The sequence below is a fragment of the Rana temporaria genome, chromosome 4 (assembly GCF_905171775.1).
Source record: "Rana temporaria chromosome 4, aRanTem1.1, whole genome shotgun sequence".
Taxonomy (NCBI): domain Eukaryota; kingdom Metazoa; phylum Chordata; class Amphibia; order Anura; family Ranidae; genus Rana; species Rana temporaria.
The window spans coordinates 226151672-226173701 of record NC_053492.1 but is presented as its reverse complement, the minus strand read 5'-3'; positions in this window follow the sequence as shown (position 1 = coordinate 226173701).

Genomic DNA, 22030 nt, shown 5'->3' with positions numbered 1-22030 from the left:
CTGCACTTGGTACTGGAGTTCTAAAACTAAAATGGTGGCTGGAAATGATACAAGGAGATCTTCTGTGACTTTGGGTATGTCAGCTCTGTAAGGGAGTGTAGACAGTGCTAAGCATCACACAGATAGGCTGTGGTACCCCAAAGGATGTACAAAGGGTCTGGTTGTTTAGCAGAATCACCACTCATTCCAGATTTGTGGATGGAAGTTGAGCAGATATGTCTCATCACTCCTTTGCAAACCTAGCCAGTAGCAACTTCTGGTCATAATAGCTTGTAGGCAGGTTGGCTTCTGTATGTGTAGTTAGCACCCGGGTGCCCAGGTCAGGGGGAAGGGGTATTGTTTTTGCTGCCTTTCCCCAGTAGATTTGTGAACTTTCGCTGGGGTCCAGTCTCCCTTCTGTGTCCTAAGGGGGCTCCAGGGAACATTTTGGGAAATGCATAGGGCACTTAAACAAAAGGCTTGCTGGGGCCTTTGGTCTGCTCTGGTACGCTGATTTACTGAAAAACCCTGGAACACAGGGTTCTCTGTTAGAGCACTACTCAGTTTGGACTTTCCTCTAAGAGAATTCAACTTTGCAGGTAACCTGGGGCAACCATAGTTAGGTTCAGTCAGGAACGGAATTATTATTATTATTATTATTATTAATAAAATTCTTAAAAGTACAAAAAAGTACAAAACGCAGTCAGTTACCCGTAGGCCTCGATGCGCCGAGAACAACAATACAGCAACAACCAAAAAAACACACACACAGGCAGCGGAACAGATCAAATTTAAAATGTTATTACATGTTGCCAAGTTTACAGTAAACATTGATTCAACTGCTCAGAGCCTGGTCTGAAGTTAAAAAAATGGGTGCATGTGAGGTCTAGGCATACTATTAAAGAACTTGTGTCTGCAGCCACAATAAGGGTTAGGTGTAACATAGCTACAGCAAAGGTTCATGATTACCTTCAAGGAGAAATAGCAACCAGATAAGGTACCTGATAGGTGACAGGTTCTCTGGTAGCATGCGGGTCGGTACTTGAACTACCTCCCTTGCAGTCCATCTACGTCAGTCACAGGGAGTAAACTAGAGTTATGGAGATCTAGGCCTGGCCACTTGGTACGAAAAGAAAAGAGTTTAGTGAGAACATGTATGAGGTCCTTGCTGTGTGCTCGGTGGATCCTCATCCTGTTGTTGAGAGTGAGGTGGCGGAGATATGCTGACTGTGGCTCAGCCTGTCCCTCCAAATGCAACATATACATAAGACCAAGTGTGTAGGACATGGGATGAACAAGCTTAAGCTGAAGAACTCTGTGTCTCGGGTACTAGACACATGTGGCTCATCATGGAGTTAGGAGACCGCCTTTGACTTTTCACATGATCGCGGCTTCCACCTGGTCTCCAGGCTGGTGAGCATGCCTTCAGTGAAATATTGCCACGTGCAGGGGTTAGTAACCCCGTTCAATGCCTGGCATAGTCTAAAGAAGGTGGGAACCTCTCACGCGACCCTTGCTTGGCACCCAACAAAAGATGGAAACATGGCGGACGTGACAGAACACCAATCCACCCCACTTACAAGCTCTCTCTGTATGAGTTGCACAAAGGTAGGGGTATGATGAGCAGTCCCAAATTGTGCTACAGTTCCTATGCAGAAGTTAGTCTGCATTTTCAAAATTGATATAGAGAGCCTGCAGCTACCTGAGGTGATTTCTATGAAAAGCAATGCCAGGCAGGTAATGTCCCATGCCTGACCAAGTAAGTTAGGGACTTCTTAATGTACTGGTCATCTGATTTGTAGGTTGTTCTTGGTAAAATACTGTTTTATTAAGACCATGGTACGTAGTAGTAGTACCACCAGCACTAATTATTTAGCTAAATTGAGTTTTCTTTGGCTGCTCAGTGTCCTGTATAACTGTCTTTACATAACAATTGATAAATGAGGCATAATGTTTGTGGACTCTTCTGTATTGAGCCAGTTACTTAACCAGATCAGCGAAAGGCTTTCTAGGTCCTCTCTTGCTTTAAAATGTGTAAGCAGAGAGGCTGCAGCAGTGTTGGGTTCTCATGTAACATACTCAGTTTTGATATCACCTCAGACCACAAGCAGCTAGCCTATCGTATCTGATTAAGATAGACTGTAAAAACTAGATACCAAAATACCGAATAACAATGATAGATGACCTGTCTTGGCCAAAAAACGAAATAAAAATCATGTATCATCACTGTGAAGTAGTCTAGTCACTTTGACATTCCTTATCATTTTCTAATTGCAGTCACCTTTTATGTGTTAAGAATTTATCTTGAAGAATGATGAGCTGGTAGGAATGATCTGTCATATAGAAAATATCTGCTCCAGCAGTTTTGTACCATCACACAACTAGTGGAAATATTTTAGAAAAATCACAACAGCAACTTTTGTCAAACACAATAAATTACACTTGTCGGAAAGAAATCTAGATTGAAGGATACAAAATATTTTTCTGTGTTAGACTTGCTAGGTCATAACGCACAAGGAAAGTTATTAATATTACATGACAACATAAGACAAATGACTACTGCCTCTGGGAACATCATTTTGCTTGTCTGCCTTTTTCTGACAAGTGTTTACTCCTGTCTGTTTTTCACAGAATTTCACATACATGTAACACATATAGCTAGTAAAGCTTCTATTTTGGGTTTGTTATATTTAGAAACATGTATGTGGGGTATGCAATAAATAACTCCTTGATTAGATTTAGGTTTTTGAAATATAAAACGTTTATAATGAGGCTCTTTTGCTTTGATGGTAATAAGTAGAAAAAGTACTTCCCTTTGCAAGGGAATTATTCCTTGACTTAGTAAATGCAGTGAAAATTCACTTTACAAGGAATACCCAATCATGTGCAAGGAACATAAAAAAAAAAAGTGGTTTTGTTTGCACATGAATGGATATTAAAATTCATACTGAAAAGATAAAATCAGAAATTGCAAAAATCAAACAACTATACTCACCTGGATTTTAGTCCGATGCTGCATCTGTCCTCCACCATCTCTACGACCGAGAACTGAGCGATCTCAGACGACTAATCGCTCAGTTATTGTTCTTCGGTGAGCAGAGAGCCAGTGACCGTCTCTGCTCCTCCAGCTCTCACTGGAGCGCAAGGCAGGAAGGAGGTGGGAGCAGCTAGCTCAGGCTCCCAGCAGCTCGCAGGGAGGCTGAGCCAGCTGCTGGTCAGGCATCTGGGTAGATCCTTGCATTAAAGTCAGAATCTCTCCAGAGCCTGTACCAGCTGAGTGATGTCAGCGGACAATTGGAAAGTGGAAAGCTCAAAGGAGTGCAGAACTTAGTGCACTCTTGTGATCCCTAGAAGAAGTAAGGCCAAGCGAGCTTTGTCTCTACTTCTCCTTTAAAGTAGAAGGATGGCTAACATAAACAAAGTTGAAAGCCTTGCCTCTCTGCTGCTGGTAAACATACTGCATACTGCAATAAATCCCAGTGTAAATATATATTTTTCACTTCTTTGGAGTGGTCACATGATCACACAACTCTATCTGCTGTGTCAGTGAGAGGCTTGCTACGGTTAGTGGGTGAAACCCTCTCCTCTCCAATGTTGTCGAGCCTCTCACTGATACACAACAGATGGAGCTGTGCAATCACATAACCACTCTGAAGAAGTGGATTTTTTTTACCTTGAAACTAAGATCTCCAGTGGTTCGCTATCACCTCTGACAGGGTTTCCATCTTCTGATCTTCCCTCTGGGTTCACGGGCTGCGATCCTTTAAATGACTGAGCCATGATGACATCACTCCCATGCATGCATGCAGGAATCGCTATTTACAGCACTTTGCTCTAAAGGAATGACACAGGTATGCCGTTCCTTCAGATCGCATTTTTGGGGTATTCCTTGTACCTACAGGTAAACTTTATTATAAGCTTACCTGTAGGTAGAAGTGTCCAGGGGGACTTTACTACCACTTTAAACAGCATGTTTATCAGCAGTGGGGGGGGGGGCTTTTAACTCTGTGTATTGTTACTTTACTTCTATTTTGAAGCATATCTAAGCCTAAAATTAACAAAAATGTAATATGTTGTAATCTACCAGTCCTTGAATGTGGTGGTTTTTAATTTATTACTTTATTATTCCAGCAAACTTAAACAAACAATTCATTTTTTAATCACCTGAAGTTGGGTTTTAAAGTGATTGTAAAGTTTCTTTTTTCCCCTATAAAAATAACAAACATCTTACAAGGTGCCCACCTTGCTGAAACAAGGTATAATAAAACCAATTCTAAAAAAAAACTCCCTCGACCCCATGGATCCAAACAACCGTCGACCCATAACAGGTCTAAATGTCTTCTCCAAGGTAATGGAGAAAGAAGTTGTACAACAGCTACAACATCATTTAGACACTCATAAATTACTCGATCCGTTTCAATCGGGTTTCCGTCCTGGTCACGGAACAGAAACAGCGCTACTCAAAATATGGGATGACGCCCTCGAGGCAGCAGACGAAGGAGAATCTTGTCTTCTGGTACTGTTGGACCTAAGCGCTGCTTTTGACACTGTAGACCTTGGACTACTAATGACTTGGCTAGCTGAAGTAGCCAGAGTCACGGAAGGTGATTTAGCTTGGTTCTTCACAAATAGTGAAACTGGGGCCTTTCACTTCTGAAAAACGCACGGTGTCTTGCGGAGTCCCTCAGGGATCCCCTTTGTCGCCCGTACTGTTTAACATCTATCTCCGCCCTCTTTTTGAAATCATTAGTAACCAGAAGTTACTTTACCACTCTTATGCGGATGACACACAACTGTATTTTCGCATAAGCAACAAAAAGGATCATTATCTCGGACTTGAGAAATGCCTTACTTTGATAGACAACTGGATGACAAAGAGTTATCTTAAACTCAACGGCTCGAAAACAGAACTTCTCCTGTTTCACGCCAATCTAAAAAATCCTCCCGCGACAACATGGACACCCCCGCCCATTCTGGGTAAAATGATCACCCCTAGCACCAAAGTCAAAAGTCTTGGAGTCATTTTCGACACCAACATGACAATGGATGCACAAATAGGGTCAGTAGTCAGCAGATCGCACCATCTGCTGCGCCTACTACGCAGACTCACCCCCTTTAACCCAAAAGAAGACATTGCAGTCGTGGTGGGAACAATTATCAATTCCAGACTCGACTATGCAAATGCTCTCTATCTCGGTCTCCCCAAATACCAAATCAATCGTCTGCAAGTTGTTCAAAACACGGCCGCTCGATTAGTGACCGGCAAAAAAACATGTGAATCAATCTCACCTTCACTGAGATCCCTTCATTGGTTGCCAGTAAAAGACAGAGGCCCAGATTCACAACGGAGATATGACGGCATATCTCCAGATCTGCCGTCGTATCTCAGCGTTGTGCCGTCGTATCTATGCGACTGATTCTTAGAATCAGTTACGCATAGATATCCATTAGATCCGACAGGCGTAAGTCTCTTACGCCGTTGGATCTTAACTGCAATTTTTTTTTGCCCGCTAGGTGGCGCTTCCGTCGATTTCCCAGTCGAGTATGCAAATTAGCTAGATACGCGAATTCCCGAACGTACGCGCGGCCGACGCAGTAAAGTTACGACGTTTACGTTAGGCTTTTACCGGCGTAAAGTTGCCCCTGGGTCTATGAGGCGCAGTCAATGTTAGGTATGGCCGTCGTTCCTGCGTCGAAAATAAAAAAAAATACGTAGTTTGCGTAAGTCGTCTGTGAATGGTGCTGGACATAATTTACGTCCACGTCAAAACCAATGACGTCCTTGCGACGTCATTTAGAGCAATGCACGCTGGGATATTTTAGGGACGGCGCATGCGCAGTTCGTTCGGCGCGGGGACGCGCTTCATTTAAATGATACACGCCCCCTACCCGCCGAATTTGAATTCCCCTGGGTGATTTACGTTACGCCGCCGCAACTTTACATGCAAGTGCTTTGTGAATAAAGCACTTGTCTGAAAAACTTGCGGCGGTGTAACGTAAATCAGATACGTTACGCCCGCCCAAATTTACGCCCATCTACGTGAATCTGCCCCAGAATCACTTTCAAGGCACTCTGCCTAATGCATAAGTGTATTCAAGGAAACGCCCCCCAATATCTATGCGAAAAAATAAAAGCTCACAACCCCAAACGCGTCCTGCGATCCACCAAACAAAATCTATTCCAGATACCCAAAGCCAGATACAAGTCCAAAGGAGAACAAAGATTTGCAGTCCAGGGACCTCGTCTGTGGAACTATCTACCAACCACCATTCGATTGGAGGTGAACCACTTGGCCTTTAGGAGAAGGATTAAAACCCATCTCTTCTGAGGGCAGAGCGGCTTTACACATGGAATCGATTCAGCACCCAGAGGCGATCCAGTTTGCATGTGTTGCGCTATATAAGTTTTCCACTCACTCACTCACTCATACTTGCCTGCTCTGTTGCAGTGAATTCTCCTCTTCTCTGGCCCCTCTTCTATGATCCTGGCCCCTCCCTCCGGTCGAGTGCCCCCACAGTAAGCAGCTTTCTATAGGGGCACTCGAGCTGAGTCACAACTCCCTGTGCCCATTCAGACACAGACCCCACCTTGCACCGCCCCCTTCCTCTCCTGATTGGCTAGCTGATTTTGATTGAAATAAGCGGCAGCCATTGGCACCACTGCTGTGACTCAGCCAATAAGGAGGGATAATCTCAGACAGCTGAGACACTTGTGGACATCGGTGGACATCAGGTAAGTGTTAGGTGGGTTAGGGGAGGCAGCTGCACACAGAAGGCTTTTTATCCTTATACATGAAATGCATTCAGATAAAAATAACTTCTCACTTTACAATCCCTTTAAACAATGTAATTTAATCAGGAAAATGTAGCTCACAATGCACCTTCTTCTAGATATACTGTATTTCTATCTGTACTTTTTTGTTAAAGGGCAACTTCAAAAAAACAAAAACAAATAAAGAAAAAATAATATAGAGTGTACAATTGTGATACAAGTCATGTTGTAATCAAATGTTATTAAAAATAATTTTTCTTTTTCAATCTGCAGCCGCTGTAATTTTCTGAGAATGCATTGCAATATGGCTACATGGAGTTGTTCTGTACACAGAGGCCCGGATTCACAGAGAGCGGGCGCACATTACGCCGCCGTAGCGCATATCAATGTACGCTACGCCAACGCAGCGCAGAGAGGCAAGCATGGAATTCAGGAAGTCAGTGCTCCCAAAGCTGCGTCGGCGTGGCGTAGGTTTTGAAGGCGTAGGTGGAAGTGGGCTTGCCCCATGCAAAGCCATGCAAATGAGGCGTGACCCCATGCAAACGATGGTTTGAGAGCCACACAAGTACGTTTAACGAACTGCGCATGTGTTGTGCCGTGGACGCATCCCTGTGCGCATGCTCACAACCACTGCATGGATCAAAATTTGGCCAGTCCCTGCTGAACCTTGCCGAATTGGGTTCCATGCATGGCCAGCTTAATACACTTCCTGTCTTAAGGTGCCTTCTCTATGTATGGAGATGCAATGGAGATGCTACATTGTCTGTGGAGAGGGCAGTGTTAGATGGACCAATGGATTTCAATGGACTTTACATAAGTGACTAACAAATTAAAACCAAACTTCAACTAACATTTTCTAAAGAGTTGATGAAACAGTTTTAACTAAATGAATAAAAGCTGACCATTAAAAGCACCCAAGTGGGTGTTAAATTCTCTAGCCACTACCTTTACTGGACAGCATGATCTGTTAAGGGAAGTTGAAAAATAATAGACTTACTGGTCGGATCACTGTGTAATAAAACTATGTAAGGGAAAGTCAGAAAAACAAGGCTGCTGTGTTATGCTACTGACGGATTGTATCATATATGTCAATTTGATTTCTTATTATGAGCACAGTCATTGAAAAGTCATACAAGGGGGGAATTATTAGGCACTTGACTGTATCAGCAGAAAAATTGTCATTTAAGTGACAAAAAGCAAAGTAAATTTTCTTTGTGTTTTTTATGTATTTTTCCAATGTATTAAAAAACAAACAAAAAAAAACAGTGATTAGCAAAATGTTATGATTTTACAAGACAAAGTCAAAGGTAAGATGTGCACAACACAATTCCATGCTTGCTTGCCTTGGGAGCAATCCCAAACATGGGGAGTTTTGGGGTGTGTGCTTTTAACAGACTGTTCCACCCAGTATGCCCATGCAATATTTTTAAGCAAAACCTCTCATCTGTTTCTGTCCTATCTGCTTCTGGTTCTTGGTGGAAAACAGTGATGTTCTGTAATTTTCGCACTCCCACCTCTGAAATGTGTGCCTCTGAATTCTATTGAAGGGAGCATTGCAGAAGGTGCACTTCTGTCTGCAGATGTCCAGTCTCCCACAAAGTTGAGTTGAGTTGAGTTGAATGGCATCTTGATATAGCACAGTCATTTGCCCCGTAGGATCCCAACAAAGCCCACTGACCGTCTAAAACTGGCCATACCTAAACAAGTGACTGAAATTCACTTAGGGGGTTGCTCCCCACCCAATATCCCTAGAATAAAAAGATTGAAAGAGCTGGGCAGAAAATTGTCAGCCAAACAGCACATGCATCTAATCAAATTAAGGCAATGTTAAGTTTTTTTGATATCAGGTGTCTGTTAAAAAATACAAAGCTGCAGCAGAGGATTCATCCATCCATGCTGTGTGACACAAACAGAGGGAACTGATAGACTTTTCTGTTCAGCCTGTAAGCTGAAAAAAAAATCTTAATATGTATGTTGAGCTGTAGACATGCTCACTGGGCATCATGGGGTGTCACTGCTGCTGTGTCCTATGTGATACACGCAACTTCCACAGAGCCACTTTTATGTGAATAAGAAAGAGTTACTGCAGAGCCTGCCTCCTGTGTATGCTAAATCAGGTACTGCAGCTAACAATCTACTATACAGGTAGGTTGTTGTATTGCCATTTATGTTTAAATTCTGTGTTCCTTATTGAATTAGGTAATAATGTGTAACAGATGATAATGTTACTAATTTCAGAACTCTTTTTTTTGCCACAAGATGGCAGTAACAGGTGTGCCTTGTTTAGCCAGTGACTGACCTTAGGCAGTTGCACCATGGGAGATGTAGTCTGGAAAAGGATCTTGACTGCAACCATGACTGTGAAACTCCAATCCCCAATAGTACCTGGAAGCAGGAAGAGTCATATAAAAAGAAAAGCCTGGGAAGGACAGGAAGTTGGTGGAGCGTGACAACTGAAGTAAGAAGGGAAAATAAATGCTTTGCTGTACTATGCTGTGCCATGCTAAGCTGAGATGTTCCTGTACTGAGTTACGCTGGACCACATACTAGACCAGGAGGCTGGACTGGGCCCCCTGCCGTGCATCCGATCAACCCCTATCAGAGAACTACAGAGGAAAGAAGTAGTGAGAGGGTCATAGACCCACTGCTGAGCTGTACCCATTTGCAAATAACCTGCATACATAGACCTTGCACCTGCTGTTGTGGGAACTGCTTATACTGTTCTAGTCTAGGCCCAATGTAGTCAGGTCATTTGATCAGCTTTTCAGAGTACCACAGCTGTGAACACCCTTACATGTAACTACTGTGTCTGCCCACTGCAACCAGGCCTGTTTTCTTCCAAGTACAGGCATACCCAATTTTAAGTAAACAATGGGGTTTATTTACTATCGCTGGAGAGTGCAAAATCAGGCTCACTTCTGCACAGAAACCAATGAGCTTCAAGGTTTTATTAAAAGGCTTAATTGAACAAGCTGGGATTAGAAGCTCATTGGTTTCTATGCAGAAGTGAGCCTGATTTACACTTTTAACAAACGAAAACGAACAAGCAGAATCCAAAATCCGAAAGATCTGACATAAAAAATGCTTTATTTTCGTTTCGTTGCTACAACAGTTTAATATAGATAGGAGATTCGACATGACGCTGACAATTAGCAATCTGTGTCTATCGAACCTGTGGTCGAATGTGCCTAATCTTAACTCTATTAGTCCAAGATTATTCTACATAGAGAGGAAAGATTCGACATTATAGAGACATTGTTGGGGTAGACCATTTGACATGGATGACGAAGATTCGACAAAGCAGCGAAAAACATACTAACGTCATTGAAGGCTTATGGTGTCTGTCGAAAGTTCTAAGAAGATTCGACAAGCAGCTAAACTGTAAGACGCCGCAGTCGTACATTTCTGGTCAAATGCTCGGCCCATAGGCTATAGAAGAATTTGAATGTTGGTTGACTAGTAATAATAATTAATAAATATAATTATTAGAAGTCATACAACATTAGAATTCCTCTGTAACTTGTAGGCGGAGCAATCGACCGTAAATGTACGGTTGCGGCGTTGTACAGTTAAGCTGCACCGTCAAATCTTCTTAGAACATTCGACAGACACCATAAGCCTTCAATTGACACATTCAACCTTAATTAATTTGGATTTTCGGACGAATGCATTTTTTAATGAAACAAAATAAATAAAAACTAATTTCGGGAGTAACTAAATTAATTAATTTTTCGGACGAAAACAAAATTCCGAAACGAAATATTTCAGTGTGCACATGTCTATTGTTAACTTCCTACTATTTTGTGGGGTTAGTCATGGTCAAAATTCTATTTGCGCACAGTTTGTTAATTGTCTGTTTTTTAGCTTGGCCTAGCTATGAAAATGCCTTCTGGTTTTATTCCAATGTTCGAGGGAGCTGTCTGGAATCGCTATTAAAGATTTTCAGACTCATAACCTTTATTATCCTGTACATGTAAAATATTCAATGCATTTTGCACACCACATTACCTTAGTGGTGCAGTGATGCATGATCTAAATACTGAACTGAACAAAGTGTATTATGACTTTAATGAACAATACATAGCATGCTTTCATGGAAGCAAATTGTTGTCTGCTGCATTAAATATTAAGTTTATCTTGCTTTTTACAGCTCCTCAATGTGTAGTTATCTCAGATCTTAACTACAAAAGCATTTTCATGCATTTACTGTAGCTTGCAAAATAAGTCAAGCAACGAAGCCTTGAACAGAGTAAGACAGAAACATCTTAACTGTAGTAAATGGCTTTTGCTAATTACTTTACATATGTAAGGCAGACAAATTATGTTTATTAAAAAAAAAATAATAATAATTAGCGTATGTTTTGCTGAAATAAAGTTGTTGACCTTTCTGCTATTTTCCAAATGAATGGTTTGCCCTAATTTTGCTAAGCAGATGGTCATAGATGTAGATAGAACAGAGTATTGGCAGGCAGACAGCTCCATTTAGGGAATATAGAACACCATGCTTTTACTTGCTTCTGTATCATATCAGGAAGGATGCTAAGCAACTGTTTGAGAGAAGTGTTATGGTGCCTTGATGGGAAGATAACATTTTACTTAGATGAAATAACTGTTATTTGTAGCATCAATGTACTATTACAGCATAGCTAATTTTCTTTATCACATCATCCAAATGTCATAGACTGCTGGGTGAATAAGTACAAATTTAAATGTTAATTCCTGTGTGTGGTAGTTTGTTCTTTTTCAGTACTTCCCAGCTGAGTGTGTCGGAAACAAGAAAAAAGATCAGGTCTCATGATTAAAGAAGAGCTTTCCCTAATGTGTCCTTACATAACCTATGCAGTCAATCATTATAATGGTGAAAGAAACAGACACACAAATATTAGTTATGGAGGGCTTTGAATAGTGGATTTGTAAAAAAAAAACTGTTCTCACATTTAAAGGCGGTAAAATTGTTATTTGTCCTTATTTAGTCATTTTAATAGTGTCACAATGAATCGGCTCCCACCAGAGGAAGAGTGACTAATCAGAACCTAGCGTAGCAACTTGATGGATGGTGGTAAAAGCCACAGAGCGGACACAGAAGACTCGGCCGGCCACTAGCTTAGAGGTTGTGAGAGCACTGAAAAGGGCAGAGGCACATAATCTAAGATACTGCCTGGTCTTCTCTAGTCTTCACCAGAGCTCCTAGTGGTGGAAATGTTGCTCTGCAGGCAATATCCAGGTTGTAATCCTCCTGCTCTCCCAAGCAGGTTACACTTTCTTGGCTGACCACTGCCCTACGCAAAGACAAGTGTGAGGTGTCCCCCAAAATACACACCAGACCCTTATTTGAATGTGCAGCCAGGTTGTCCAGGAAAGGAGGGGCAGCATTCCAAGCCACATGCACTCAGCATAGGGAGGGTAACTTTCCAGGTGCCCCCCCCCCATGCCTTTGATGATTTTGATTTTATTGCAATAATTATGTTGTACGTTTTTGCTTTATATGAGGCGTTGCACTATTACTTTGCACCTTGTCCCCATGTTAATGCGGAAAAGGGCCACTTCCCCATAATTTAGGCCTGGTGTTTGTGGAGGTCCCCAGAGACTTCCACACCAAGAACGAGTAGAGATTACATAAAAATGTCCCACACCATGTAAATTTATCTTTAATCATATACTCCAGCAATGTAGATTCCAATGTAAACATCCACTGACCAACTGAAAATGACGGTTACTGGCCCCTTAGCTGATTGTAAAAAGGGGGATGACCAAATATAGAGATGACCATATTTAGTGTTACTGCTTTGTGTTTTATCAACAGGTGGTAAGTATATTTAATTATGATTTATATAGATCTACATTGTCCACTTGTGTGATGTTTGATGGCTTTACATAAAAAATAAGAAAGCCCCCGATCTCTAGCTTTCCTACCTAAATGAGCAAGGAAAAAACATTGGTTATTCATTGAAAACATCAAATAGTAAATAAAGACACTATGACAAAATTCCTTTATGGCCCACAGTGTAAATCCATTGTCAATCATTTCATCCAACTATGTAGATCCACATACAATACAATTGTGAAAAACAACAATCCCGATTACCTCTCAAAAGAAGAAATGGCAACTGTGCGTGATGATCATCTCCGAATGGACTTCTCATGGTGAATGACAGCTACCAGCTCTACAGCTGAATGCAAAGGATACGGGAGCTGGCTGATGTCATTGACTAAATAGGGTCAAATTTGGTCAATGGCATTACCCAGGAAGCATCGACATTAACTCAGCAGGCAGTAGGACAGTGGTCTCTAAGATGCTCGCAGCTGCGTCTTAGCATCCAATGATACTGTGTGGCCTCTAGTTTCCTAGCAAATAGTAATGCTATTGGCCTCAACTGTAGGGAACTGTCATTTATTGGCAGTAATGATACCACCAATAAAATAATTACCTCCTGCTGCTCCCAGCACGAGGTTTGGATGGGCAAATGTGCCAAATAGTTCAGCCTGTCCATGAACATGCAGGGTGGCACTGTTGTGAACCCAAAACCCATCCCTTATAATAGGCAAGAGATTGTTGTATAGTCTAGAATTAAAGCAAGTCGGCACTCAAAATTAGTAAAATTTACCAGAAATGGATACAGCTTACACATTTTGTCATTAAACCACCTTAGGCTGCGTACACACGATCAGTCCACCCCATGGAAGGATCGTTGTCATCGGTTAACCGATGAAGCTGACTGATGGTCTGATGTGCCTACACACCAAAGGTTAAATAACCGATCGTGTCAGAACGCAGTGATGTAAAACACAACGACGTGCTAAAAAAATGAAGTTCAATGCTTTCAAGCATGCGTTGACTTGATTCTGAGCATGTGCGGGTTTTTAACCGATGCTTTTGCATACTAAAGATCGGTTTTGACCTATCGGTTAGGCGTCCATCGGTTAAATTTTAAAGCAAGTTCTCTTTTTTTTGACTGAAGGATAACTGACCGATGGGGCCCACACACGATCGGTTTGGACCGATGAAACGATCCTTCAGTCCGTTTTCATCGGTTTTGACCGATCGTGTGTACGCGGCCTAAGACGCTCGCAGCTGCGTCTTAGCATCCAATGATGCTGTGTGGCCTCTAGTTTCCTAGCAAATAGTAATGATAGTGGCCTGAACTGTAGGAAGCTGTCATTTATTGGCAGTAATGATACCACCAATAAAATAATTACCGCCTGCTGCTCCCAGGACGAGGCTTGGATGGGCAAATGTGCCAAATAGTTCAGCCTGTCCATGAACAAGGCAGGGTGGCACTGTTGTGAACCCAAAACCCATCCCTTATAATAGGCATGAGATTGTTGTATAGTCTAGAATTAAAGCAAGTCGGCACTCAATATTAGTAAAATTTACCAGAAATGGATACAGCTTACACATTTTGTCATTAAACCACCTTAGTCTAAGTTTAAGGATTATTTTGAATACAATCTTGCTTTAATGTTTGGTGTGGATAAAGATTGGAGAGAGGAGAATTGTCGTGCTGCTATAGCATGAACTAGATATGGAGCCAGGGTGTAAAACATGATGATCACTGTGAAAAGTATAACAATGAAAAATAATGTCTTTTAAAAAATAACGTGTACAGTAGTTAGTTTGGAACATGGTAATAATTATGGGGTTTAAGCTGAATCTAAGTGGTATAAGAGATCCTTAAGAATTATGCTTGGGTTCCTAGGTGAAGTATGCAGAAAACTAGAATATGTTGTCATATGTTGTCATACCTAAAGGCAGGGTCGGATTCCAGACAAGGCCAACAAGGCCAGGCCTCGGGGCGGCAGTGGGTACAGGGGCGGCACTGCAGCTGAGAGGAGAGGACACTTTAATTTCCCGCCTGTCATGTCACGAATGGTGAGAGGAGAGAAAACAGAGGGAAGAGGAGGTGAGATGGTTTTCAATGTAATTTTTGGCAGCAGCACCCCCCCAATGATCAATGTCGTTTTTGGCAGCAACTCCCCCCCCCCCCCCCCAGTTCTCAATGTCATTTTCGGCAGCAGCATCCCCCCTGCTTCCCAGTGTCCTGCCGAAAAAGTCCCCCGGCGGATAATGTCCCCCCTGTACTGCGCAGGCGGGGGCGTCATTGAAGGACCTGGCCTTGGGGCGGCAAAGGGAGTAAATCCGGGCCTGCCTACAGGGGTGGTCTCATATAGAAATGGATAATTATCTGGTGAAAGAACTCTTATCTGGGGTATTATACTGAAGGAACCTGGCATTTTTGTGGAAGTGTTGAATGAAGGGTCTGCTAAGCTTTAGATTTTATGGGTACACTCTGTGCCGATTTTATAGTACCATATATTGTAGTACCATTATTTCAGTGTTTACTTCACAAACGTGCCCAATTTGTCCGTGTGAACTAGACACTTCATATTAAAGCTATAAATATATATACATCTGTTGTGTGTTATCAGTACTTCTGTCTTGAAATGCATGACACCTTAGTTTGAGCTATACCAGCTTTTTCCTTTTTAAACTGTATTCCAGTCAGAAATAAAAGATCACATCAGATAACAATTTATTCTAGTTGTATGTTTATTAGGAAATCTAAATGTTTGGTATAATTTTTTTTTTGCAGGTAAGATTGTTGTTTAACTGCACTGTAGAAAAATTAAGTCATAGGCCTGTCTATGGTATCTGGCAGGGGTTCTCGGACAGTAAAACTTGACAAACAAAATATAAAAAATCCTTTAGCAGGTTAAACAGTTGAAGCATGTAGCTCTTAAAAGAGCTGCTGTAAATGTAGTGCTCTACTGCGATTTCCAGCGATCACTTTCCCTGTAATTGGACTCAGTATACCAACACCAATAGCATATGTTTGGGGTTTTTTAAGACAAGAAAAAACCCTACAAGTGAATAATGGCAAATTGGAGAAATGATGCAACAAATTCAAATAATAGCAGCATGTCAAGGGGAGCTGTTCAATTCAACTAAAAAATGCTTTGAGCAGAATGAGGGTTCGTTCTTTTTGTCATTTAGGGATCAGGGGTGGGGCCAAGCCACATTGTGGTGCAGTGATGAAAGGCAGAGCCTACACTGCCAGTGGGGGACTCCAGAAAATGCAGCTTGGGGCTGCTCTGTGCAATACCATTGCACAGAGTAGGTAAGTATAACATGTTTGTTATTTTAGAAAAAAAAAAGTTGTATCAAAGTGGTTGTAAAGGTTCGTTTTTTATTTTCTAAATAGGTTCCTTTAAGCTAGTGCATTGTTGGTTCACTAAACTTGTCCTTCAATTTCCCTTCTAAATGTTTTTTTTTCTTTGTTTTCTTTGTCTGAATTTCTCACTTCCTGTTTCTCCTCAGTAAGCTTGCCACCATCATCTGAGTGGTGGTTAGTCAGCCAGAACAGCTTACTGAACAGCTTACTGAGGAGTAACAGGAAGTGAGGAATTCAGACAAAGAAAACAAAGAAAAAAAATAATTTAGAAGGGAAATTGAAGGAAAAGGTAAGTGAACCAACAATGCACTAGCTTAAAGGAACCTACCGTATTTTCCGGCGTATAAGACGACTGGGCGTATAAGACGACCCCCTAATTTTCCAGGAAAAATGTTGGTTTTGTGATATACTCACTGTATAAGACTACCCCCTTCTTACTAGTCTTTCTGGAAGCTGAGGGGTAGCCAGAACCGCTGACAGAAACAGGCTTTTTCAAATCTCACTGTGCCATTACATTACATTCCTCACTGTGCCATTACATTACATGCCCCCACTGTGCCATCACTTGTCCCTCACTGTGCCATCACTTGCCCCTCACTGTGCCATCACTTGCCCCCTCTCTGTGCCATCACTTGCCCCCTCTCTGTGCCATCACTTGCCCCCTTTCTGAATAGCAGGCGGTGCGGTGCGGTGACAGTCTCCGGGTGCTGCGAGCGTCATGATTTAAAAGACGCGCCTTCTCCTCAGACTGTCCTGTGTTTGGCGGAACACAAATCTTCCCAGCAGCGCCTCTGTTCTGTGTTCCGCCTATCACGGACGTCTTCTCATCTCGTCCGAGGATGAGAAGGCATCTGTGATAGGAGGAACACAGAACAGAGGCGCTGCTGGGAAGATTTGTGTTCCGCCTATCACAGAACACACTGAGGAGAAGCAGCGTCTTTTAAATCATTGACGCTCGCAGCACGGAGACCGTACCCGGCGTATAAGACGACCCCCGACTTTGGATGCATTTTTTTGCATCCAAAAAGTCGTCTTATACGCCGGAAAATACGGTATTTCGAAAATTAAAAATGAACCTTTACAACCCCTTTAAACCTAAAAGCAAACATGTATTATATTGCAGCTTACTAATTATCATGCCCCGTACACACGACCGGTTTTCCGTCGGAAAAACTACGATGAGAGCTTTTCGTCGGGAATCCCGACTTTGTGTATGCTCCATCGGACTTTTTCCCACAGGAAAACTGCCGGGAAAAAAAAGAGAGCAGGATCTCCTTTTTCCCGTCAGGAAAAAATTCTAGCGGGAAACCCGCTCGTCTGTACGCTTTTCCGATGGGAACAAAGCATGCACGCTCAGAAACAATTCGATTGCTCGGAACTTCATTTTGTCGGCTCGTCGTAGTCTTTTACGTCACCACGTTCATGGCAGTCAAAAGTTTGCCGGACTTTTGTGTGACCGCGTGTATGCAATGAGAGGAATTCAGTCGTAATTCAGTCGGGAAAACCATTGTTTTTTTTCCGACGGGAAAACCAGTTGTGTGTACGGGGCATGAGATATGATGGCTGTGTTAGTTTTCTTTTTTGGGCTTTTCTTTCTTCTCTTTTCATCTGTAGATCTGGCCAGTAAGGCTGTAGTTTTTTGAATAAACAAGCTCTCTCCCAGATGTCTTTACCACTGACAGAGGTGTTTACAATGATCAGCTTTTATTTATGTAAAATCTTTATCCCAAAAGGAACAAAACTGCTTGCTGTAACTGATTATAAAATGTGAGCTGGAGTTTGACTTCAGTTTGTTAGTGTATTTAAATCTGGGATGGAAATAATATAGTATTAAAAATATATTTTTTAAATTTTTGTTCCCATTTTTATTGACAAATATGAGTATGTTCTAGTTGCGCCATCATTTGATGAATCGAGCAAAAAGCTAAACTTGTTAGTTCTCATGTTATCTATGGGAGTAGTCTTAAAATAAACCTCCACTAGATGGCACTAGTTGGCCACTCTGTACTTCCTTCCCCTGACATGGAAGATGGATAAACCTGCAGCAAACAGTTTCATGTTTGTCCTCCCTATCTTCGCAGCTCATTTGCTATCTAGTAGTCTAAGCAATTTTATAACCCATCATACAAATGGTGTATACAGTGTGAGTGCCAGGAAATCTATATTGCTTGAATTTTATCACTCTGCAAAATAATAATTGATGTTGCCTCAAGCATGTTGTAGATATAGTGTTGCCCCTAAAACAGTTTAGATTGTATTGCAGGAAATGATTGCTCTGCAGATGTATGTTTTGCATGTGTTGTATTTTTTTTTTTAAATGATTGCTAAAAATATAGAAAATATTTTTAACCTTAAGCTGCTGTACATATCCATTAACACGGAAATGATCTGTTTCGTGTGTAGGCAACTTAACACAATTATCCTAGTATTCAAACCATGGTAACCAGTGTAAGACTTAGAAATGAACAAGAAAAAAGATACAGGCAATGTGAAGGAATTAAAATGTGTCTGCATTATTACCACATTGTCATAGGAAATATGTAGAAAATATATATGAAGATGTTTTTGACTGATAATAAAAAATAATTTTCTAATACTGTTATTCATATTTACTCCCTAAAGCAATATTAAATCCAAAAGCAAAAACGTATTATATTGCAGCTTATCAATTCTTAGATGTGATGGCTGCATTAGTTTCCTTTTTTGGTCAGGAAGTAAAAAGTATCAAATAATCAATATGTCCGGCGGCTCCTGATGACGTCACTCTGCCGAAACGTAGGGCAGGGCTTAGAGCGTCATTGCATCCCAGACATGCAGTTTTTACTTCCTAACTTCATGTAGGTGTGTTTTTAACTATTTTATTAACAAAAATCATAGGGATTCACGCTATGAGGTTTGTTTCTGTCCTCCTACTCCTTGCATTAGCATAACATTTATGTAAAGATAACCATATCATGGAGAGGAGGAGGAGATACCCATTGCCACAGAGAAGACCTGGAAAACTTAACTATGGTACCGTCTAGCCCCATCATGGGTCAAGCTTTTTTGTGAGTGCGGTTTTGTGGGGGGGGGGGGGCATGAGTGGAATCACTTGTTCACCGCCTGTTGTACAATGCACTAGTATAACAGCACCAGTCACATGATCTTTGAGAGCTCTTATATAGACTTTTGAATTCTTTGTTTTTATTGATGTGACATTTCACTGTGCCTATATATGTATTTAAGTTTTTGCACTATAGCACTTTATTATTTAGTATTTTCTGAATGGAAAGATATTTTATCACATATTTGGGAACTCCTGATACCGGGAAGGTGCATTATAACACAGTTGGGTTACTTACTGTTGGGGGTGCTTACAAATCTTAAGGCACATACTTTTAACATTTGTTTTCCAAATTAAGGAAAGGTGAATTGTAGTCTTCCAGCAGAGGATTTTGCACATTGTTGTTAACTTTAATCACTATTTACTGGCAACACCATTTACACCTTTATTTCATTTATTTGAACCGCTTTAGGAATATATGCTCACTGTATAATGAAGACTTGTGACATGGTCCTCCATAGTGTCTTGCATACTTGCCTATTCCCTCCTATGGTAGTGATGTCATAGTTTGTTGGCAGGTAGGGGAGGATTGTCATAAGACAGGCTGGGGTTGTGCAAAAGAACAACCAGGGTGGCTGTTAGAACTCACGGGGCCCCCGTACAACATACCTGACAGGCCCACCCCGGAAATAACAAATCACTAAAATGCCTTGGTCGCAATGGTATGCTTTTTCAGCTATGGCAGAAATTATAGCCTCGCTGCTGCCGCCTCCTGACACCTGTTGTTTTTTTTTTTTACTTTTTTCAATTGCTGAAAGGCAATTTTAAATTGCGAGACTGCACAGCCAAGTAATTAGCGTCAAGGTGCACAGCGGCCCCATTGAACTCAATGACAAGTTTGATAGGTGGTGCTGACTATCAAACTCTGCAACCTGCTTAAATAATGATGCAGCTGCGAAGTAAAACATTGCAGCCATGGCATGTATACAGCCTTGTCAGACTATATGACAGCGGGCTTCTGAGGGGGCATGACCAAAAAAGGTCTGCCGATCAGCGCTCTCAGCCAATGGCTAAGAGCGCTGACTGGAGTGTTCTGGAGGGGGGCCGTCCCCTTGCCAGAACGCTAAAGAACAGCAGGGAAGATCCCTGTACTAATACAGTATCTCACAAAAGTGAGTACACCCCTCACATTTGTGTAAATATTTTATTATATCTTTTCATGTGACAACACTGAAGAAATTACACTTTGCTACAATGTAAAGTAGTGAGTGTACAGCTTGTATAACAGTGTGACTTTTCTGTTCTCTCAAAGTAACTCAACACACAGCCATTAATGTCTAAACCGCTGGCAACAAAAGTGAGACCTCCCCTAAGTGAAAATGCCCAAAGTGTCAATATTTTGTGCGGCCACCATTATTTTCCAGCCCTGCCTTAACCCTCTTGGGCATGGAGTTCACCAGAGCTTCACAGGTTGCGATTGAAGTCCTCTTCCACTCCTCCATGACGACATCATGGAGCTGGTGGATGTTAGAGACCTTGCTCTCCTCCACCTTCCGTTTGATGCCCCACAGATGCTTAATAGGATTCAGGTCTGGAGGCATGATTGGCCAGTCCATCACCTTTACCCTCAGCTTCTTTAGCATGGCAGTGGTCGCCTTGGAGGTGTGTTTGGGGTCGTTATCATTTCAGAATACTGCCCTGTGGCCCAGTCTCCGAAGGGAGGGGATCATGCTTTGTTTCGGTATGTCACAGTACATGTTGGTTTTTATAGTTCCTTCAATATACTGTACCTCTCTAGTGCCTGTAGCACTCATACAGCCCCAGACCATGACACTCCCACCACCATACTTGACTGTAGGCAAGACACACTTGGTGGATCTACATTGTGGGAAACATTGTATTTCTATTTTTAATAAAGGGATTGGCAAAAACTGTGTGTGTTTTATTTTTTTGGGTGAATGAGTAGGGTTACAATGTACCTCTACTCATTCACATTGGGGGAGAGCCTGGAATCTTGGGGCCCCCTTGTTAAAGGGGGCTTCCAGATTCCAATAAGCCCCCTGGCCGCAATATGTCCTGAAAAAAACAAGGTATAATCCACCTGGATGCACAAAGTAGTTTTGATGATATGTAAGATTTTACTAACACATGTTACAAGTTACAAGTTGCAACATTGGGCTTAGGCATTAAGATTTGTTTTACCCTTAGGCACGAAGGGGTTGAGGACGAGGTGGCCGGCTTCCCGGTCTGCTTCTTACATAAAGTTACATAGTTACATAGTTACTGAGGTTAAAAAAGTCCATCAAATCCAACCTATGTGTGTGCTTTTATGGCAGTAGTGCTTATCTAATAGTTTTTCAATTTAAATTATCGATGCTCCCTGCTGAAAATACTGCCTGTGGAAGAGAATTCCACATCCTTACCGCTCTTACAGTAAAGAACCCTCTACGCAGTTTAAGTTTGAACCGCTTCTCTTCTAATTTTAGTTAATGGCGAAGTGTCGTCTTTAATTCCCTTTTACAGAAATGTTTTATCCCTATTGTGGGGTCACCAGTACAGTATTTGTACATTTAAATCATATCCCCTCTCAAGTGTCTCTTCTCCAGAGAGAATAAGTGCAGTGCTTGTAATCTTTCTGCATAACTAAGGTTCTCCAGTCCCTTTATTAGTTTTGTTACCCTTCTCTGGACTCTTTCCAGTTCCAGCACATCCTTCCGGAGGACTAACAAACAGCTATTATTTGTGCCCTGATTGCGCCGAACACGCAAACAGGAATGTCCAGGCCGAACTTATGCTCGGTCCGAACTGCTCACCCAACACTAATAGCAATGCATTGTCCAAATATCACAGCAAAAATGACTTTAAAGTGTAACAAAAGGCACAACTTTATTTTTCATTTTGGATAGAGTAATGGCAGGTTTTTTTACCAGCTGAGATTTCCCCACTATTAGTATTCTGATGTCAACCCAAAATGTGGGAATTTATTTTCTGTTCACTTTCAGTGATAATGAGAAACCTTCAAAATAGAGTGAATCTCCCTAATGGGGGCACAAACAGCCATACAAA